Source organism: Hypanus sabinus, chromosome 30 (genome assembly GCF_030144855.1).
Source record: "Hypanus sabinus isolate sHypSab1 chromosome 30, sHypSab1.hap1, whole genome shotgun sequence".
Lineage (NCBI taxonomy): Eukaryota > Metazoa > Chordata > Chondrichthyes > Myliobatiformes > Dasyatidae > Hypanus > Hypanus sabinus.
This window is the reverse complement of record NC_082735.1, coordinates 31,230,804-31,251,843: the sequence shown is the minus strand read 5'-3', so window position 1 is coordinate 31,251,843 and position 21,040 is coordinate 31,230,804. Positions and strand designations below refer to the sequence as shown.

The 21,040-nt window shown below is 41.6% G+C and overlaps 1 long non-coding RNA gene across 1 annotated transcript in view; it reads left to right on the top strand.

Annotated features, from left to right (window-relative positions):
* Positions 1-21,040, top strand: part of LOC132383359 (uncharacterized) — a 247,973-nt gene that overhangs the window by 94,601 nt on the left and 132,332 nt on the right. Inside the window, exon 3 of the long non-coding RNA XR_009508641.1 lies at positions 20,566-20,913. This is a non-coding gene — a long non-coding RNA (uncharacterized LOC132383359). The remainder of the gene's footprint in view (positions 1-20,565; positions 20,914-21,040) is intronic.

Below are 21,040 nucleotides of genomic sequence, written 5' to 3'. Positions count from 1 at the left end.
GAGAAGATTTTGCTAAAACTCATCAGTTGACCAGAGTTGTACCAATGTATTCAAATGGTGATGAATTTTATCATTGGTACTTGCCTCGACCAAGAATGGCTCCTGTCATGTTGAAAGGGGCTCCCATTTTCTAGGGTCTTTTGGTGAAATATTTTGGTCAGAGGGGTTATCATGCAGTGGAGGACGTTGGAAACCAAAATTTGTTTTCACTAGCCTCGGTGAATAACTCATCATCACAATCACTCACAAACCAATGGCGACTTTAAGGAAGCTTTTTCAAGGAGCAAGGTACCGGTAAAGACAACCGACAAAAGCAATGTGACGTACAGGATCAACTGTAGAGACTGCATCGGCCAGACAAGGTGTAAACTCTCAACTCGTTTAGGAGAACACAAACTGGCAGTACGGGGACATGATCCACTGTTGCTGATCTCGGGACATGAAGAGCGAGAAGGACTCCACTTCAACCGGAAAGTTTTGGTGCAGGCAAGCACAAAGCCGGCATGAGAATTTTTAGAAATGTGGTTCTCTTCTGATAAGCCCGTAAACAAACCTATCAAAATAGACACCATCTGCAAGCCAAAGAAATGCAAGCCAATAGAATTCAAAGGTCATCTGAAGGGGTAGCCAATCAGGACCAAGGCAAGCAATTGGGGGCCTACATAAATGCGAGCACTCCCGGAGAGAAACACCAACATCTACGCACTGAGGATGTCACCTCAACTGGTGATGAAACGTTGGCAAGCTAATTGCCAAACTTGGTGAAAACAACAACAGCAAACTCATCAACATCTTGAAGCTAGATCTCCAAATATGGATGTCCTGGATACATGGCACCTCACCATATCGCATTACAGACTCATATCATTTTTAATAAGCACATTCTACAAAACTGCAGCTTGGACGAATGGACAACTTTATATGGTGAAAGCAACAGTTAAAACCTTCACAGACTCAGCCAATCACATTTTGATCAGGCCATCAAAATCTACTTTGAACTGACATATCATCTGAACAGTGTCAATTAGACTCAACTGATTCATCTTCCAGGTTAATTGTATTCCCAATACATAAGACGTCTGCAACATTGTGAACAGTCCACCCATCAATTCTGAACTTCCCAGTCTGAGTCAAGAATTTGGTAAATTTGTTGACTGATTTGCACATTACTGTACTTGAAAAATATTTGCTCATGAACTTTCAAGACGACTTTATATTTGATTTCCTCTTTTGTACCAGATTCAGAGTATAAATAGAGAGAAAATTGGGTCCTCTTTGAAAGTGGAACTGTTATATACATGAGTACTTGTATTTCTTTTAGAGGGCTGATCTAGATTCAAAGTATGTATATCATCAAAGTATGTTTGCAATATACAACCTTGAGGTTCATCTCCCACAGACAGCCATGAAACAAGGAAAGCCATGGAACCCGTTCAAACAAAAGCATAAAATCCCCCCTCCCCAATGCACAAAAGGCAAAAGATGAGCAGAAGACAGAGTATAAAACAGCAACCAACAAAAATAATTGAAGGAGTCTAGGCGTATTCAGCTCAGCTCAAATCTAGTTCAGTCTAGCACTGTGTCATTCACTATCTGTGGCTGCCCCGATCAAAATCGCACAAAACAGTTACCAAAAAATGGAGCCTTCAGATACCAGAAACACATCATAATGTAAGCCTCCGAGTCCAATCCACAATGGTGTCGATTAAACCTTGCCCAAGACCCAGGACTCTGGCACCATCCTCCAAAAGCATTGAGGGAGAGAGAAACAATTCGAATGCAGGGACCTTCCTCCGGGAGTGGTGAGTGAGAGCGAGACCATTCAGTGCAGATACCTTTCTCTGGCAACGAAGAGCAAGAGGCCGGGTAGGTGGTGCTGAACACCCCCTTGCCTTGATGATTTCAATCTTCCTTGGTGCTTTGATCAGTGAGGTCAGCAAGAGATGGAGTCGATCATGGGCTTGCATTCCGTCTCCAGACTCCTTGGCCTTGAGGCTGAACGCCACCCTCAGAGACAACAAAGTGCCAGATCACTCAATCAGTTTGAAAACACACCACCAAAATGAGCAGGAGTTCCCATCCTGGGGTCCAAGGACCCCTTGCTTAATGGTATTAGACCATGGCATAGAAAAGGTTGGGAGCCCCTGTTTTAGAGGGCTAATCTAGCAGGATAGTGTAAAATTAAAAAGATCTCACCATTAGATTTCACAGAGGAATTGCCAGCTACGTAGTGTGGACTCAGTCAACAAATTGATATTTGTTACAATATGGAAATTCAGAATCAATTTAGATGGGGTCAAGGTCCAGTGCATCTAGTTATTATCAGAAAGTCATCTGCAGTAAGTCCTTTTCTTTTTCCCTTGTCAGTATCTCCTCAATTGCACCAGGATCTGCCTTTTGCTCCATCTTGCTTCTCTTCCACATGATGTCACTTGGAGACATGACTTAAAAATGGTTTCCATATGAATGCAGACGACAGCTGACTCCACCTTCACCACCATTTTTCTTCAGGCTCCCACTTTCTTTTTCTCCCCCCAAATTGTCTGAAATTTAGTATAGAGTGAGCTGAGTTTTCCTCCAGTGAACTATTGGGAAGGCGAACCTGCCTTCAGTCTCCCCCAGAAATTCCACGCCTTTGACTTCCATCTGTAAAAATATTTGAAGTTGTGCTTGAGCTCAGAGTCATCAGCAGGACTCACGTCCAGGCCATGATGGCTTATTTCCACATCTGTGTTATATCCAACTCTGTCCATGCTTCAGGTTATCTCTCTACCAATGAAATCTTCACTCTCCCTATCGCCCCTATCTCTAGACTTTTTCCCCTGGGGTTTGGATGAGACTAGAACTGGAAGTCAGAGGTTTAGCGTGAAAGATGAGGTATTTAAGGGGAATCTAATAGGGAACTACTTCACTCAGAGGGTGGTGCAAGTTTGGAATGAGCAGTGGTAGATGTGAGTTTAGTTGAAACCTTCAAGAGTAGGTGGATATGGAGGGCTATGGTTAGGATGCAGGTAGATGGGACTAGATGGAAGACCAACCTGGCATGGAGTAGATGGTCTGAAGGGTTTATTTCCATGCTGTAATGTTCTACGACTCTATGACTTGACTAATCTAGTACACTCTTGGCTAATACTCTGTCCAACCTTTGCATTTTTAAGACCAGCCAAATCTCTGGAATACACCGAGGTCCTACATCTTATCCAAAGTGCTTGCTTCTCCTCATCCTCAGCCCTGAGGAACTTCCTAAACAAAATAAACAAAGAAATTGGCTCATAAAGCAGCTTGAAGCCCTTTTGATATTCCAAATAGTCAAGGGTTTTGGAAGGAGGCAGGTTAGTGATGGGATGGTATTTGAAGGACAGAAAAAAAACTCCACTTACATTGAATGTGCTGAAATGTTTGAATCTTGTTCCACAACCTCCAAAGTATAATAGACTTGTGGAGCCATAATGTCTTCTAGTATCAGACTTTTTATATATCGGCAAGAACACATTTTCTTTAAAACTTTACATGTTAGATGAGACTGTAGACATCTTTTACACAGGATATAAAATAGTTGAAAATATTTAGAGTACTGTGCAAAAGTCTTAAGTACCTTAGCTATATATGTGTGCCTAAGATATTTGCATAGTACTATAGTAATTTTATGTATTGCACTGTACTGCTGCCACAAAAAGAAATATATAATCTGTAAATGCTGAAGACTTTTGCACAGACAGTACATGTGTTGGTACTTCTTATTAATTTTAGAAGCTATTGACTTGCATTCCATTCCACCTACACACAACCTAAGTATCCTGAACTTAATGGGTTCTGGTTTAACATTTAACAAGCAAACAGGTTTTAAAAAATAACATCATGGGATCAGCTTAACTCATTCACATTGAACTCTTTCAACTTATGAACATCATGGATCCAGGTGTTTTTTTTGGGGTGCGGAACAGGAAGAAGTTGAGTGTTAGAATCAGTCTTCGTGTTTCATTTGGTTATTGATTAGACAAATTATCTTAGCTGAATTTTTCTTTAAAGACTTTTTTTCCCTTTAAGTAATAAATCAGAAAATCTCATTTCAAATTTGCTCATTCAGTGGGTGCATCTGAATTGAATGCTTTGATCTTTGTGATGAATTTTTACTGCTGAATAACCTTTTGACTGAGAAGGTTTTTGATTACTTGGCTAGATCTGTATTTCCTTATGCACCATTCCTTCAAACAATTGAAACAAAATGGATGAAAATACCATGGTGAGATGTATTATTCCCATGAACATAATTTGAAACATCAGAACATCTCTGGGGAATAAGGGACAAAAATTGCAATACAATTGTCTGTGCACCAAATTGATTTCTACTTTTACTTTCAGAAAAACGTTGGCACACTGTGCACCTTAGTGTATTTCAGCTGGAAAACAGCCACTTGGCTTTTTGACTTAGGTATCGTCTTGCATCACTCATTGTCTTTTTAGATGAAGTTTCTATTACAAACTTGAACATAGTGCCAGAAAAAGAACTCTGCTTTCTGTAACTCAATAGGACTGAAGAGTTTATTTCCTATCTTAATCACTTCTAAAGGAGGTCCTTACCAAATGAGGTGTAAGGCACTCTTTCCCTCTGCTTGCCTGCAGGTCACCCCTTGGGCAAGGTGTAGCACCTGTTTAGCCCCCCCAATCAGGGTCACGTAAAGCCATGGGAGCAGGTAGTGGATGGTTGTTTGAATGAGCAGCTGGTGCACAAGTCCTGGTTATGTGACCACAGATGCCAGGCAGATGATCTCTGAAGAGTACTGATAATGACTGGGGTCACTTGTCTTGTAAAGACACTGTCCGGAAGAAGGCAATGGCAAACCACTTCTGTAGAAAAAATTGCCAAGAAGTCATGCTCACAGAAGGACCGTGATCATCCCTGCCATTTGACACAGTAGTTACCAAACGAATGATTGAATCTATCCAAAGTCTTATTAATAGCACTGGGAATTGAGAGCCCTTATGTTGTGGGTGGGCAAGAATTTTGGTTATAGGCTTACTTACAAGATGTGAATTTATTGAAAATACCTGTGCTTAATTACTGTTTTCAAATTGTGGCTGAATTACACCAGCAGCTACCAGTGATCCCTTCAAGAACCCCTGGCTGGGCTACCCAAATTTCAAATTTATTCCTTGTAACATAAAAAAAGCCTTTTAGATAAGAGTCAATGCTCACTCCCAGAACAATCCCATCAATTCCATTTTCTCTCACTTTGCCATTAATTCTACTCTGAAATTTCCTTCTGCCCTGTTACATGTCAACGTTTTTTTATTAACCATAAGCGTCATTTAGGCGCGTCTGGATGATGACGTCATTATAACAAATGCATGGAGGTTCTTTCTATTTGATTCGTCAGTTAAACTGATTCAATGGACCGAGAGCTACCAGCAAGGGGGGTGAATTGAATTGAGTGAGTTGAAGAGTTCACTACAACAGTGGGCAGTCCCAATATTTCTCCGTGTTGGAAGATAGTGATGATTTGTGGCACACAGTGCTTATTGGATGTGTGACTGTCACTTTGTATGATCCATACTTGGATTCCTGGAGTATTCTGTGGTGACCACTTTTTGTTAACCTACACGTGGATTCGGGTGTGTTACGTGGTGACCACTTGTGTTAAGGAATATTCTGTGACTGTCACCTTGTTATTCCTGCTTGGACTCTAGTATTTGAGTGACGACCACTCGACATCTGGAATCATCTGTGACTGTAACCTGTGTCATCGTAATGTGGATTTATGAACCCTTCCTCACAGACACCTGTACCTGTTCCCGTGGATCTCAGAACCTTCTGGATTGCCATCCCAGGACTCTGTTTAAATTGTCTATATTTTGGGTTGAGTAAGACTTGGGAAGAACTGTTTCCAGACCTCCACAATTTGTGAGCTAAGATGCATTGCACTGTTAATTTTGGTTATGGGAATAATTGTTTTAATTGACTATTACATTGAAAATATAGTTTAACATTTTAAAAAATCTGTGTCTGTGGTCTATTGCTGCTGGCACGTAACATAAATTTACAGTGGAAATTTATCTATCAAGCATTGGGGTGTCAGAGGTCATTGGAGTATTATGGGAAGCCCACCAAGGGAGAACATACAGCCTACACATGGACAGGATGATCCAAAATGGTGGAATTGTAAAGCAGTAGCAATACGTGCCACCCAAAAGCTTGTAGAGCATGCATGCACAAGTCCATCTGTGGTGCACTTCAGCCTATCTATGACATTTTTAACCCATGATTTTGTATGTGGGATTGATAGTGATCTCAGTTTGTAGTTCTAATTTCTATCCATCACGGGAAAACTCCTCCCCTGAACTGAGCACATACACAAGCATTGCTGCCACAAGAAAGCAATGTCCATCAAGGATCCCCACCAACTCCACCTCGCTACTGCCATCGGAGCATTAGGTCCCACATCACCAAGTTCAGGAACAGTCCTTCAACCATCAGCCTCCTGAACTAGTGCAGAAAACTTACCTCAACACTGAATTGATTCTATAACTCAGTTCAAGGACTTTTCAACTCATGTTATCAATGTTATAAGATAAGGTAGATATAGGAGCAGAATCAGGCCATTTAGTCCATCGGATCTGCTCTGCCATTTCATCACGGCTGATCCATTATTCCTCTCCACCCCATCATTCATTTACTTATCTATCTATCTATCTATCTATCTATCTATCTATCTATCTATCTATCTATCTATCTATCTATCTATCTATTCTTCAATTAATTAGTTATATATGCAGTTTGTCTTCTTTTGCACATTGGTGGTTCATCAGTCTTTGTGTATAGTTTTTCACTGATTCTGCTGTATTTCTTTGTTCTACTGTAAATGCCTGCAAGAAAATAAATCTCAGGGCAGAATATATGGTGACATACAAGTACTTCGATAATAAATTTTGACCTTGAACTTTGCATTTTTATTTTTTGATACACTTTCTCCTCCAAATATGTGTAAAATACCATATCCAGAAATCCATGTATGATCTACAATGTAGTTTATCTACATATTTCCAAATATAATTATTGACTATCGTTTCAAATTGATGGAAATCAAACCTACACGTACAAGTCACATTTATCCAGAGATGGAAAAACTGTATTTTTTAGAAATATTAAAGGATTAAAAGAAAGCGATAAGAAAGATTAAGGAAATCGAAGATAGTCCATTCCATGGAGAGCCAAGTGCACGATCTTACTCTTGGCTTGTGTCCATTGTCGAAGAGCATGAGTAATTATTGGGAAATGGCGTGTGCTGGGAAACAGGGTATCACAATCAAACCCAAAGGAAAAATGAAAAAGAAGGACCAGAAAAATGTAAACTCAGTCAAAACTGAACGAAGTGTCAACCTGCACACTTTTAAAACTTCCAGGCAACCTTGGCTCTGAATCTTTAAAGTTTACTTCTGTTGGATTTGTCATTAATGCTGAGGATGTCACCATGAAGCAATTGCATTCTTTTGTTTGGTTTATCAGTGCATAGTGTTAATTGAAATACTTAAATAATAAAAGTGAATCACCAGCAAGGTGAAACCTTTAGGAGACATTAATGTGTTTGTATTGATGAGCAGGTCTATAAAAATGATGTACATGCAGAACATAATGGTACCCTGTTCATCTTTAGAACTATCTTTGCAGCCTCCTTGTGGAATACTGTGATGGACTGCTTCAGCCTATGCAAGGCATAAATCCCTCCAGTGCCATAAGCAAATAGGATGAAATGATTACCTAAATGCTTAGCTGGGACTTAAACATTGTTGCGTCTGGACTGGCGGCTGGCTGTCATCCTAATTGGAGCAATCAGTATGGAGCCAGAGACAGTCAAATGAGTGGAAGCAGGACAGAGGCATGAAGTGTAGTTAAAAGCTGGATTCACTGTCCGTGAAGAGGACTTTGCTGTTGAAAGGTTAATGAGAGTGACCTGCTTCCTACAATTAATAAGAGAGGGAGATGGTTCAGGTTGTAAACTTGCAGTTATCATGCAGGAACATTTGACATTGAGGAATATGAATGACTATGTTTTGTACAGAAAATACATTGGAAATCTTACTTCAATACTTCTGTCAAAACCATCATACAAGTCATCAATAACATGGTGATAATCATTTATAGGATACCAAAATTCATTAATATGATCGTATATTTGATGCATCATCAATAACTCTGAGACGTGAGGTGAGATATTGGCTTTTATTGGCTGGAAGAAAGAACAAGCAGCAATTGACCACCACACTGCATCCTGGAGACTGAGACCGGGTTGAAGTCCCCAATTGCCTTTATACCGGGGTCAGTGGGAGGAGCCACAGGAGCAGCCAGCAGGTGGGGTGTGTCCAGATAGGTATATGTAGTTCACCACAATATTCTGTCTGGGTACCTTTCAACTTGATGTTATAGATATCAATTTCTCCTTCCGGTGAACAGAATTGCCCCCCGACCCCACCTCCCAACCCTGTCCTTTATTCCTCACACTGCCCTTTTAGCTCTTCTCACCTGGGTCCCCTCCTCCTTCTCTTTCTCCAATGGTCCACTCTCTTCTCCTATCATATTCCTTCTTCTCCAGGCCTTGATCTTTCCCACCCGCCTGGCTTCACCAATCACCTTCCAGCCAGTGTCTTCCACTCCCCCCAACTGTTTAATTCAGGCATCTCCCCCCACCCCCTTCCCTCTCAGTCCTGAAGAAGGCTCTCGGCCTGAAACATCAACTATGCATTCATTTCTATAGACGCTGCCTGACCTGCTGAGTTCCTCCAGCATTTTGTGTGTGTTGCTTTAGACTTCCAGTGTCTGCAGGTTTTCTTGTGTTTGTTAGTGGGAATGTTTATACAAATAGGTGCAAAAGGAGGCCACCCTCCTGATGGGCAACAACATCTCCTCCACACTCACCATCAGCACAGGTGCATCAGAGGCTGTGTGCTTACCCTCTGCTCTACTCACATGATACTTATTCACTGTGGGGCTAAGTACAGCTCCAATGCTGTAGTTTGAGGGAGGAGCTGGCCAAAGTTAAATGGACGGATATCTGAGCAGAAAAGACAGTGGAACAGCAATGACAGGTGTTCTTGGGAATAATGCACAAGGTACAAAATCAGTTCATCCCCCGGAGAAGGAAGGATTCAAAGGGGGGAAAGGGGCCACAGTGGTTGACAAAGGAAGTCAGAGATTGCATAGTATTAAAAAAAAAGAAGTATGACAGAGCTAAGGTGAGTGGGAAGACAGATGATTGGGAAATTTTTAAGGAACAACAGAACTTAACTAAAAAGGCAATATGCGGAGAAAAAATGAGGTACGAACACAAGCTGGCCAGGAATATAAAGGAGGATAGCAAAAGCTTTTTTAGGATGTGAAGAGAAGGAAGATAGTTAAGAACAATGTTGGGCCCTTGAAGAATGAATTGGGTGAAATTGTTATGGGGAACAGAGAAATGGCAGAAGAATTTAATAAGTACTTTAGATCTGTCTTCACTAGGGAAGACACAAGCAATCTCCCAGATGTACGGATGGGCCAAGGACATAGGGTAACAGAGGAAATGAAACAGTTTGACATTAGGAAGGAAACAGTAATGAGTAGACTGATGGGACTGAAGGCTAACAAATCCCCAGGTCCAGATGGTCTGTATCCTAGGGCACTAAAGGAGGTGGCTCTGGAAATTGTGGATGCATTGGTAATCATTTTCCAATGTTCCTTAGATTCAGGATCAGTTCCTGAGGATTGGAGAATGGCTAATGTTATCCCACTTTTTAAGAAAGGAGGGAGGGAGAAAACAGAGAACTATTGTCTTGTCAACCTAACATCAGTAGTGGGGAAGATGCTAGAGTCCATTATTAAAGATGAAATAGTGGCATATCTAGATAGCAGTGATAGGATTGGGCCGAGCCAGCATGGATTTACCAAGGGCAAATCATGCTTGACTAATCTATTGGAGTTTTTCGAGGATGTAACCAGGAAGTTAGACAAGGGAGATCCAGTGGATGTAGTGTACCTCGATTTTTCAGAACGCATTTGATAAGGTCCCACATAGGAGATTGGTGGGTAAAATCAAAGCTCATGGCATTGGGAGGAAGATATTGACATGGATAGAAAACTGGTTGGCAGATAGAAAGCAGAGGGTAGTGGTGAATGGGTGTTTCTCAGAATGGCAGGTGGTGACTAGTGGGGTGCCACAGGGCTCAGTATTGGGACCACAGCTGTTCACGATTTACATCAACGATTTAGGTGAAGGCATTGAGAATAACACCAGCAAGTTTGCTGATGACACTAAGCTGGGTGGCAGTGTGACGTGATGAGGATGTTAGGAGAATTCAGGGTGACTTGGATAGGCTGGATGAGTGGGCAGATACTTGGCAGATGACGTTTAATGTGAATAAGTGTCAGGTTATCCACTTTGGGAGTAAGAACAGGAAGGCAGATTATTATCTGAACGGTGTAGAGTTAGGTAAGGGAGAAATACAAAGAGATCTAGGAGTCCTTGTTCATCAGTCACTGAAGGTGAATGAGCAAATGCAGCAGGCAGTGAAGAAGGCTAATGGAACGTTGGCCTTTATTACAAAGGGATTTGAGTATAAGAGCAAAGAAATCCTTTTGCATTTGTACAGGGCCCTGGTGAGACCACACCTGGAGTATTGTGTACAGTTTTGGTCTCCAGGGTTAAGGAAGGACATCCTGGCTGTAGAGGACGTGCAGCGTAGATTCACAAGGTTAATTCCTGGAAAGTCTGGACTGTCTTACGCAGAGAGGTTAGAGAGACTGGGCTTGTACACGCTGGAATTAAGGAGATTGAGAGGGGATCTGATTGCAACATATAAGATTATTAAGGGATTGGACAAGATAGAGGCAGGAAGTATGTTTCAGATGCCGGGAGAGTCCAGTACCAGAGGGCATGGTTTAAGAATAAGGGGTAGGTCTTTTAGGACAGAGTTAAGGAAAAACTTCTTCTCCCAGAGAGTTGGGGGTGTGTGGAATGCACTGCCTCAGAAGGCAGTGGAGGCCAACTCTCTGGATGCTTTCAAGAAGGAGCTAGATAGCTATCTTATGGATAGGGGAATCAAGGGATATGGGCACAAGGCAGGAACCGGGTATTGATAGTAGATGATCAGCCATGATCTCAGAATGGCGGTGCAGGCTTGAAGGGCTGAATGGTCTACTTCTGCACCTATTGTCCATTGTCTATTGTCTATTAAGTTTGCGGACTGCTGTTGGCCGACTTAAGGAAATGAATCAGCATATAGGAGGGAGATTGAAAATCTGGTTGAGTGGTGTCACAACAACCTTTCACTCAACATCAGCAAAATCAAAGAGATGATTATTGACGACAGGAGGAAGAGGCATGAGCCAGGCTTCATTAGTGGAATGGAGATGAAAAGAGTCAGTAGCTTTAAATTTCATGGTGTTAACATATCAGAGTATCTGTCCTGGGACTAGCACATACGTGCCATCCCAAAAGAAGGCATGGCAGCACCTCTTTCTTAGAAGTTTGCAGACACAGCATGTCACGAAAAACATTGAGAAACTTTTATAGATGCACAGTGGAGACTAACCTGACTGGTTGCACCAAGGCCTAGTATGGAAACACCAAAGGCCAGGAATGGACCATCACAGCCAAAGGCCTCCCTACCACTGTGTACATATATGCAGCATGAAAATGCATTATTCTTCACAAACCCCCACCTTCCAGGCCGTGCCCTCTTCTCACCACTACTATTGGGCAGGAGGTACAGAAACCTTAGGTCCTGCACCACCAGGTCCAAGAACATTAGTTACCTTTCAACCATTGAGCTTGGATAACTTTGAACATTCTGGACTGATCCTACAACCTGCAGACTCACTTTCAAGGACGCTTTATAATAAAGGTTCTCGGTACTGATTTTATATTTGCACAGTTCACCTTCTTTTATGTATTGAGTGTTTGTCTGTCTTTGTTTATATATAATTTTTCGTAACTTCTTTTGTGTTTTTTCTTCCTGTAAATGCCTGCAGGTAAAGGAATCTTGAGGTGGCTTCACCGACCTCTCAAATCACTTCATCACAGTTCATGTAAGTGCTACTGGATGATAGTCAACGAGGCAGGTTACCATGTTTTGCAGTTTGCTGCCCCACCCTAACGCTGGCAGGGTGGACGTACCTCTCTATCAAAGGAGGTGTAATGTACTCCTTCCCTCTGCTATCCTGCAAGTCACCCTTGGGCAAGGTTTAGCATCTGCTTAGCCCCCCGATCAGGGTCACATGAAGCCATGGGAGCATGTGGTGGTGATCGTATGAGCAGCTGGTGCATATCACAAATCCTGGTTATGCGACTTCTGATGCCAGGCAGACAATCTGAAGAGTATACATAATGGCTGGAGTCACCCATTTTGTAAAGATACTGCCCAGAAGAAAGTAATAGCAAACCTCTTCCATAGAAAAAAATTGGCAAGAACAATCATGGTGATGAGACCATGATCACCTATGTCTTGAAGTAGGTGTTACAACTTATTTATCTGTAATTGCAGTGCCAGTGGTCCATTTGTGGCAAGGGAGGACACAGGCCAGACATCTGTAGAAGTACAAGTTAGCTTTTAATGGGAGAAGTGCAGGGATGTTCTAATTTTGCTTTCAAATTGTGACTCCTTTTAGTGAAAGGTGGTATCTAATAATCTCAACAAAGATAAAAAAAAATACTCCTCATTCTAGGTTGTCATCAAGAAATTGAACTTTTGATAATCCAGTCTGTAAAGATGTCGGTCTAGATCTAGATGTTGTTTTCAGGGGATTTTAATTAGGTTCTTTCTGACATATGAATTGTAAATGTTTGGGCTATTATTAAGGTAGGATTAGAACTGGAGCTTCATCATGCCCATCCTTTGTAGCATCCAGAGAGCCTGAAACAAAATTGCTTGCACAGGACCTTCTATATGGTTGTTCCTCAGGACTCTCGCAGATCTGTCTTCATCCACCTACCCAGCAACTGTTGTGGAGCAGATAAGTATCCTGGTCATTTGTAACTGCCTATTGTCTGACTCCATGTCCATCCTAAAGGCATAAGATAGTGGAAACACTCAGCAGGTCAGGCAGGATCTGTGAAGACAGAAGAGTTAACTTCTCTGGTCTGTGACCTTCCATCAGAAATGGGAGCACTTTCATCACCAGTTCTGATGAAAGATGGCCAGACCTAAAACGTTAGCTCTTTCTCTTTCCACAGAGGGTGTCTGCCCTGTTGAGTTTCTAGGTATTTTTTTTTTTGTTTTTATTGCAGATTTTCAACATCTGCAGATTTTTTCAATTCCACATCTATTCATATGTGTAACTTTAAGTAGCCACGTGCCTCTTTCTGAAGTATTGAAAATGAGTGAATCTGTGAGGTTTAATGAACAATGCCAATTAGTTCTCATAAAATCTCATTGATTTGAAACATTATCTCTGTTTCTCTCCCCGTAGAAGCTGCCTGACCTGCTGACTATTTCCTGAATTTTCTTTTTTCTAAAGATTTACTATGTTTTTCTTTTCAATACTAGTTACTCACTATAAGAGCTGTATTGCATATTCTTCTTTGAAGAGGAGCATAGCCTTGTCATGGTTTAGAGGCTTGTGTGTCTTAATGACCTGGAAATTTATGTTGGCTGGAGTCAGGGCTTTATGCTTTGGTTGCTCATGCCAAGCAGGTCAAAGGTTAGAGGCCAGACTAAGAATGATCCCATGGTCTTCCATATTCTGGGGTTTAGCTCAGGGCTAATAACCGTGATTGTTAAAACAAAATTGTTATGGAAATAGCAATGAAGAATCCTTCTACATTCGAGTGTGAAGGTATTCCTGAGTCTCCACCTGGTACTTGCATGCCTGAAAACCGAAAGGAAGCTACTGATACAATGAAAGAAGGCGTGAGCACCAGCACAGAAGGAAAACCTTCATTGCTGTCCTAAATGCCAGTGGCTTAACAGGCAGTAAGTATTGCATGTTCCTAAAACCCAAACCAAATCTCTGCAAATTATAGATTTGTTCTGTAGCCTATATTAAATAGAAATTAATAGGAAACAAGTTTTTAAAAGGCAAAGACTACAAAGTCTGCAGATACTGGAAATTGAAAGGAACAGTTACACAATGCTGGAGGAACTCAGCAGGTCAGGCAGCGTCAAGGGAAAAGAGTCAACAGTCTACGCTTCGGGTTGAGACTCGTGTTCAGAACTGAGAGGGAAGGGGGAGGTGCCAGAATAAAAAGGTGGAGGTAGGGGAAAGAGGCTGGATGGAAGGTGAAAGGTGAAGCCAGGTGGGTGGGAAAGGTCAAGGGTTGGAGATGAAAAAATCGGATTTGAAGAGGAGAGTGGATAATAGGAGAAAACAAAGAAGCAGTGGATCTGGGGGTGGGGGGAGAAGTAATAAGCAGATGAGAAGGGGTAATAGGTTGGAGTGGGACTTGGGGGGTGGTGGAATTTGTTTACTGGGAGAAGAAATTGATATTCATGCCATCAGGTTGGAGAGTACCCAGACAGAATATAAGGTGTTGCTCCTCCAGCTTGAGGGTGGCCTCATCTTGGTACAAGAGGAGGCCATGGAACAACATGTCGGAATGGGAATGGGAATCAGAATTAAAATGTTTGGCCACTGGTAAGTCCAACTTGTGGCGGATGGGGTGCAAGGTGCTCGTCGAAGCAGACCCTCATTTGCTCAGATACGTGACTGCTATCTCTCATCATTCTTGAAAGTTCACCTACATTTTCAAAAAGCCCGACATGCGTTATTGACTGACATGAAAGAATATAACTGGTGTTTATGGGATAAAGATGGTGAACGAGGTGATGTATGGTTCCAGGACTTACATTCCAGATGTTAAATATATATTTTCAAAACATAAATTTAAGATGTATACAGTATTTGAAATATCACAATGCAACAATAGGCTAGCCAATCTTATGGACGTTCACAGCTGGCTATGGTGAGATTAACTGTGGGGAAAGGGCAGAAGGTGACCATTTCAAACTCAAAGAATATAACCAAATTTGTGGCCTCAGCAGAGTAGTCTTCTGCTCTGGATATTCTTGTTGAGTTTTTGTGGTTTAGCTTTTAGCAAGTTTGGCAGATTTTAGTGGTGATTATCATTATTTGTCTCTCCGTTGACTGGTAAACAAATTAGGATTGACCTGAGATAAAAGCAAAGAGATTAAAGCAAAGTAAGTATAAAAAATTTTTAATCCACACATGGTAGCCCATTTCATGAAAGTTGAAATGCATTTTAACAGATAAAATCCAACGTTCAGATGAAAAGTGGTTCAGAGCCTGGTTTGAGGTATCATAGTAATAGAAAGGGTCTGCATTCAGCAATTGAATAGCAACTGGAATCAAGCAACAGCTCTTCCTTTTCCAGCAGTTGATAAAGAAATGATGGTCAATGTGTTTTGGATACACTGATTGTGGAGCAAGTTCCTGGAGTGGGGGAACGTTTCTCAGTAGGGACTGAACTTCCTTGTGCATAGTTAATTTACCTGTACTGGTAAAGGGCTGGGTACATTTCTGTTCCATGATTCCATCACAGAGTTGAAGATTCAGCTCCAGGAGATGCTATTCTGTGAAAAGAATCCTTTTAACAAGCTGGAAACAACAGATGGCATCGAAGGTCTAGCTGAGGCACAGGGCAATGTGACTTGAGGACTGTGGCTCCGTCAAGAATGAAACAAAATAATTACCATACCAGACAGACAGTCTCGATATAATGAGTTGGGTGTTTCTTATTTTTGCAGCAAACATGTTATGACAGCCAGTATCTCATCACCTAAGCTATTTTAAGTAAAAGTGAGCATCAAACTCTATAGATAATGTGGCCCTTACTCACTCATGATGTTTACAAACTAAAGTTCCTGGTAATTGGAATTTCTTCAAATCTTTTTTTAATTATATAGTACTTACAGTATGATTGGCAAAGACTATATTGACATGGCCTAGTCTTTATTCACCTACACTTCTGGCCAGGACAAGGAAATAATACTGAACTAGCTAACAAATACCAGTACTAAACACTAAGCACTCTTTGACTTGTCCTGACTCATTGCTGCCTCCTCATTAATAAGCATTTTCACAACAATGTGACGGATGACCCCAGCCATTATCAATACTCTTCAGAGATGGCCTACCTGGCATCAGTGGTCGCATATGCACCAACTGCTGATACAACCATCCACCACCTGCTCCCATGGCTTCACCACCATGTTATTAACTAGAATGAGTGAATCCTTACCCTGTCCTGCCCTAAACTATCCACACTGGGGCCACAAGAGTTCCTGCAGATGCTGGAAAGTTTGTGCTAAACGCACACGTGTGCGCGCGCACACACACACACACACACACACACACACACACACACACACACACACACACACACACACACACACGGTCAGGCAGCATCAATGGAAGGAAATGAACTCTTTATCAAGATTTGAAAAGAAGGGGGCAGAAGCCAGAATAAAAAGTGGGGGGAAGGAGAGGTGAGTCAAGGAGAAGAAGAAGTAGGTGGATGAGGGAGAGGGGATGAAGGGAAGTGATGTGAGAAGGTAGGAACTGATTGATGGATGGGGTAAAGGGATGAAGAAGAAGTAATCTGATAGGAGAGGACAGTAGAACATGAGTAAAGAGAAGGAGGTGATGGGCAGGTCAGAGAGGACCAGAGAAGGATCAGAGGGTCACCAGAATGAGGAGAGAAAAGTGTGTGTGTGTGTGAGGGGGGGGGGGGGAAGGAGTGAGTTGAAAACAGGGGAGTGGCTAGGGAAGTGGTTACTGGAATTGGAGAAATTATTAACGTATATCCATCAGGTTGGAGACTACCAAAACAGAATATGAGGTGTTGCTCCTCCTACTTGTGTCTGACCTCAACATAGCAGTGGAGGAGGTCATGGGCAGACATTTGGTGTGGGACTAGGTAAAGGGAAGTCAAATGGGTAGCCACTGGGAGATCCTGGGGCTGTTGTGGTAGACAGATTGAAGATGCTTGACAAAGTGGTCCCCGAGACTGGCTCAGATCTCACTAATGTAGAGGAGGCTGCAAACAGATGCAATACATGATCAGACAGATTCTCTGGTGAGGTGCTGCCTCATCTGGTAGGACTGACTGTTTAAGGCCGTGAATGGAGGTGAAGGAGGTGGTGTAGGGTCTGGTGTAACACTTCGCATGTTTGCAGGGAAAAGGGCCAGGAGGGAGATGATCAGTGGGAATGGTTGAATGGAAAAGGAAGTCATGGCGAGAACAATTCCTGCGTAACAGGTGAGGGGATGGGGGTGTGCGGGAGGAAAATGGCAGAAATTGTGGAAAATGATGTTTTGGATGGGGAGGCTTGTGGTGTGGTAGGTGAATACAATTATATAATTAATTAATAATAAACTAATATTAATAATAATAAATACATAAATAATCACTAATGTATAATTGTTAATAAATGCTAATTAATAATCAATGAACAAGTGTTAATTTCACCAGTAGAGCAAGTAAATAAACAGTATGTGAGGGAGGAAAGGCAGGTGATGGAGAAGGGATGTGCTCAGCCCGAAGATGTAGGGGAGAAGAAAGAAAAGGATAATAAATTTGAATGCATTGTTAGAGATGAAAAGAGAGGGATGAAAAGACAGTATCTTAAATGTATCTATTTTAATGCTAGGAGCATTGTAAGAAAGGTGGATGAGCTTAAAGCGTGGATTGATACCTAGAATTATGATGTTGTAGCTATTAGTGAAACATGGTTGCAGGAAGGGTGTGATTGGCAACTAAATATTCCTGGATTTAGTTGCTTCAGGTGTGATAGAGTAGGAGGGGCCAGAGGAGGAGGTGTTCCATTGCTTGTCTGAGAAAATCTTATGGCGGTGCTTTGGAAGGATAGATTAGAGAGCTCCTCTAGGGAGGCTATTTGGATGAAATTGAGGAATAGGAAGGGTGTAGTAACACTGATAGGAGTGTATTATAGGCCACCTAATGGGGAGCGTGAGTTGGAAGAGCAAATGTGTAAGGAGATAGCAGATATTTGTAGTAAACACAAGGTGGTGATTGTGGGAGATTTTAATTTTCCACATGTAGACTGGGAAGCTCATTCTGTAAAAGGGCTGGATGGCTTAGAGTTTGTGAAATGTGTGCAGGATAGTTTTTTGCAACAATACGTAGAAGTAACGACTAGAGATGGGGCAGTGTTGGATCTCCTGTTAAGGAATGCGATAGGTCAGCTGACAGATGTATGTGTTGGGGAGCACTTCGGGTCCAATGATCACAATAGCATTAGCTTCGATATAATTATGGAGAAGGACAGGACAGGACTTAGAGTTGAGATTTTTGACTGGAGAAAGGCTAACTTTGAGGAGATGCGAAGGGATTTAGAGAGAGTGGATTGGATCAAGTTGTTTTATGGGAAGGATGTAATGGAGGTCATTTAAGGGTGAAATTATGAGGGTAAAGAATCTTTATGTTCCTGTTAGGTTGAAAGGAAAGGTTAAAGGTTTGAAAGCACCATGGTTTTCAAGGGATATTAGAAATTTGGTTCGGAAAAAGAGGGATGTCTACAATAGATATAGGCAGCATGGAGTAAAGGAATTTCTTGAGGAATATAAAGAATGTAAAAGGAATTTTAAGTAAGAGATTAGAAAAGCTAAAAGAAGATATGAGGTTGGTTTGGCAAATAAGGTGAAAGTAAATCCGAAAGGTTTCTACAGTTATATTAAAAGCAAGAGGATAGTGAGGGATAAAATTGGCCCCTTAGAGAATCAGAGTGGTCAGCTATGTGTGGAGCCGAGGGAGATGGGAGAGGTTTTGAATGATTTCTTCTCTTCGGTATTCACTAAGGAGAAGGATATTGAATTGTGTAAGGTGTGGGAAACAAGTAAGGAAGTTATGGAACCTATGACAATTAAAGAGGTGGAAGTACTGGCGCTTTTAAGAAATTTAAAAGTGGATAAATCTCCGGGTCCTGACAGGATATTCCCCAGGACCTTGAGGGAAATTTGTGTAGAAATAGCAGGAGCTCTGACGGAGATCTTTCAGATGTCATTAGAAACGGGGATTGTGCCGGAGGATTGGCATACTTCTGATGTGGTTCCATTGTTTAAAATGGGTTCTAGAATTATAGACCTGTCAGTTTGACATCAGTGGTGGGTAAATTAATGGAAAGTATTCTTAGAGATAGTATTAATAATTATCTGGATAGACAGGATCTGATTAGGAGTAGCCAGCATGGATTTGTGCGTGGAAGGTCATGTTTGACAAACCTTATTGAATTTTTTGAAGAAGTTACGAGGAATGTTGACGAGGGTAAAGCAGTGGATGTAGTCTATATGGACTTCAGCAAAGCCTTTGACAAAGTTCCACATGGAAGGTTAGTTAAGAAGGTTCAGTCGTTAGGTATTAATGCTGGAGTAATAAAATGGATTCAACAGTGGCTAGATGGGAGATGCCAGAGAGTAGTGGTGGATAATTGTTTATCGGGATGGAGGCCAGTGACTAGCGGGGTGCCTCAGGGATCTGTTTTGGGCCCAATGTTGTTTGTAATATACATAAATGATCTGGATGATGGGGTGGTAAATTGGATTAGTAAGTATGCCGATGATACTAAGGTAGGAGGTGTTGTGGATAATGAGGTGGGTTTTCAAAGCTTGCAGGGAGATTTATGCCGATTAGAAGAATGGGCTGAACGTTGGCAGATGGAGTTTAATGCTGAGAAGTGTGAGGTTCTACATTTTGGCAGGAATAATCCAAATAGAACATACAGGGTAAATGGTAGGGCATTGAGGAATGCAGAGGAACAGAGAGATATAGGAATAACAGTGCATAGTTCCCTGAAGGTGGAGTCTCATGTAGATAGGGTGCTGAAGAAGGCTTTTGAAACGCTGGCCTTTATAAATCAAAGCATTGACTACAGAGGTTGGAATGTAATGTTAAAATTGTACAAGGCATTGGTAAGGCCAAATTTGGAATATTGTGTGCAGTTCTGGTCACCGAATTATAGGAAAGATATCAATAAATTAGAGAGAGTGCAGAGACGATTTACTAGGATGTTACCTGGGTTTCAGCACTTAAGTTACAGATAAAGGTTGAACAAGTTAGGTCTCTATTCATTGGAGCATAGAAGGTTGAGGGGGGATTTGATCGAGGTATTTAAAATTTTGAGAGGGATAGATAGAGTTGATGTGAATAGGCTGTTTCCATTGAGAGTAGGGGAGATTCAAACGAGAGGACATGATTTGAGAGTTAGGGGGCAGAAGTTTAAGGGAAACACAAGGAGGTATTTCTTTACTCAGAGCGTGATAGCTGTGTGGAATGAGCTTCCTGTAGAAGTAGTAGAGGCCAGTTCAGTTGTGTCATTTAAGGTAAAATTGGATAGGTATATGGACAGGAAAGGAGTGGAGGGTTATGGGCTGCATGCAGGTAGGAGGGACTAGGTGAGATTAAGAGTTCGAAACGGACTAGGAGGGCCGAGATGGCCTGTTTCCGTGCTGTGATTGTTATATGGTTATATGGTTATTAATAAATGATGAATCAATCATATAACATTATTTATGTTTTATTTCAACATGTGACCTTCATAACATTTCTGTGCCTTTTGTAGGGATTTCACCACTGATATATCAGTATTACAGTGGAGTGAAGGGAATTACAGGAGCATGAGAGAGGAGCTGGCCGAAATTGATTGGAAGGGAACACTAGCAGTGATGATGGCGGAGCAGGAATGGCTGGAGTTTCTGGAAGCAATTCAGATGTTGCAGGATTGATTCATCCCAAAGAAGAAGAAGCATTCGAAAGGGAGGATGCTGCACCTATGGCTGACAAGAGAACTCAAAGCCAACATAAAAGCCAAAGAGAGAGCATGTAATAGAGTAAAAATTAGTGGGAAGCTTTTACAAACCAACAGAAGGCAACTAAAAAAGTCATAAAGAAGGAAAGATGGAATATGAAGGTAAGCTATTCAATAATATTAAAGAGAATATCAAAAGTTTCTTCAGATATATAAAGTACAAAAGAGAGGCAAGAGTATATATGAGACCATTGGAAAATTGGAAAGGTAGAAATGGAGGACAAGGCAA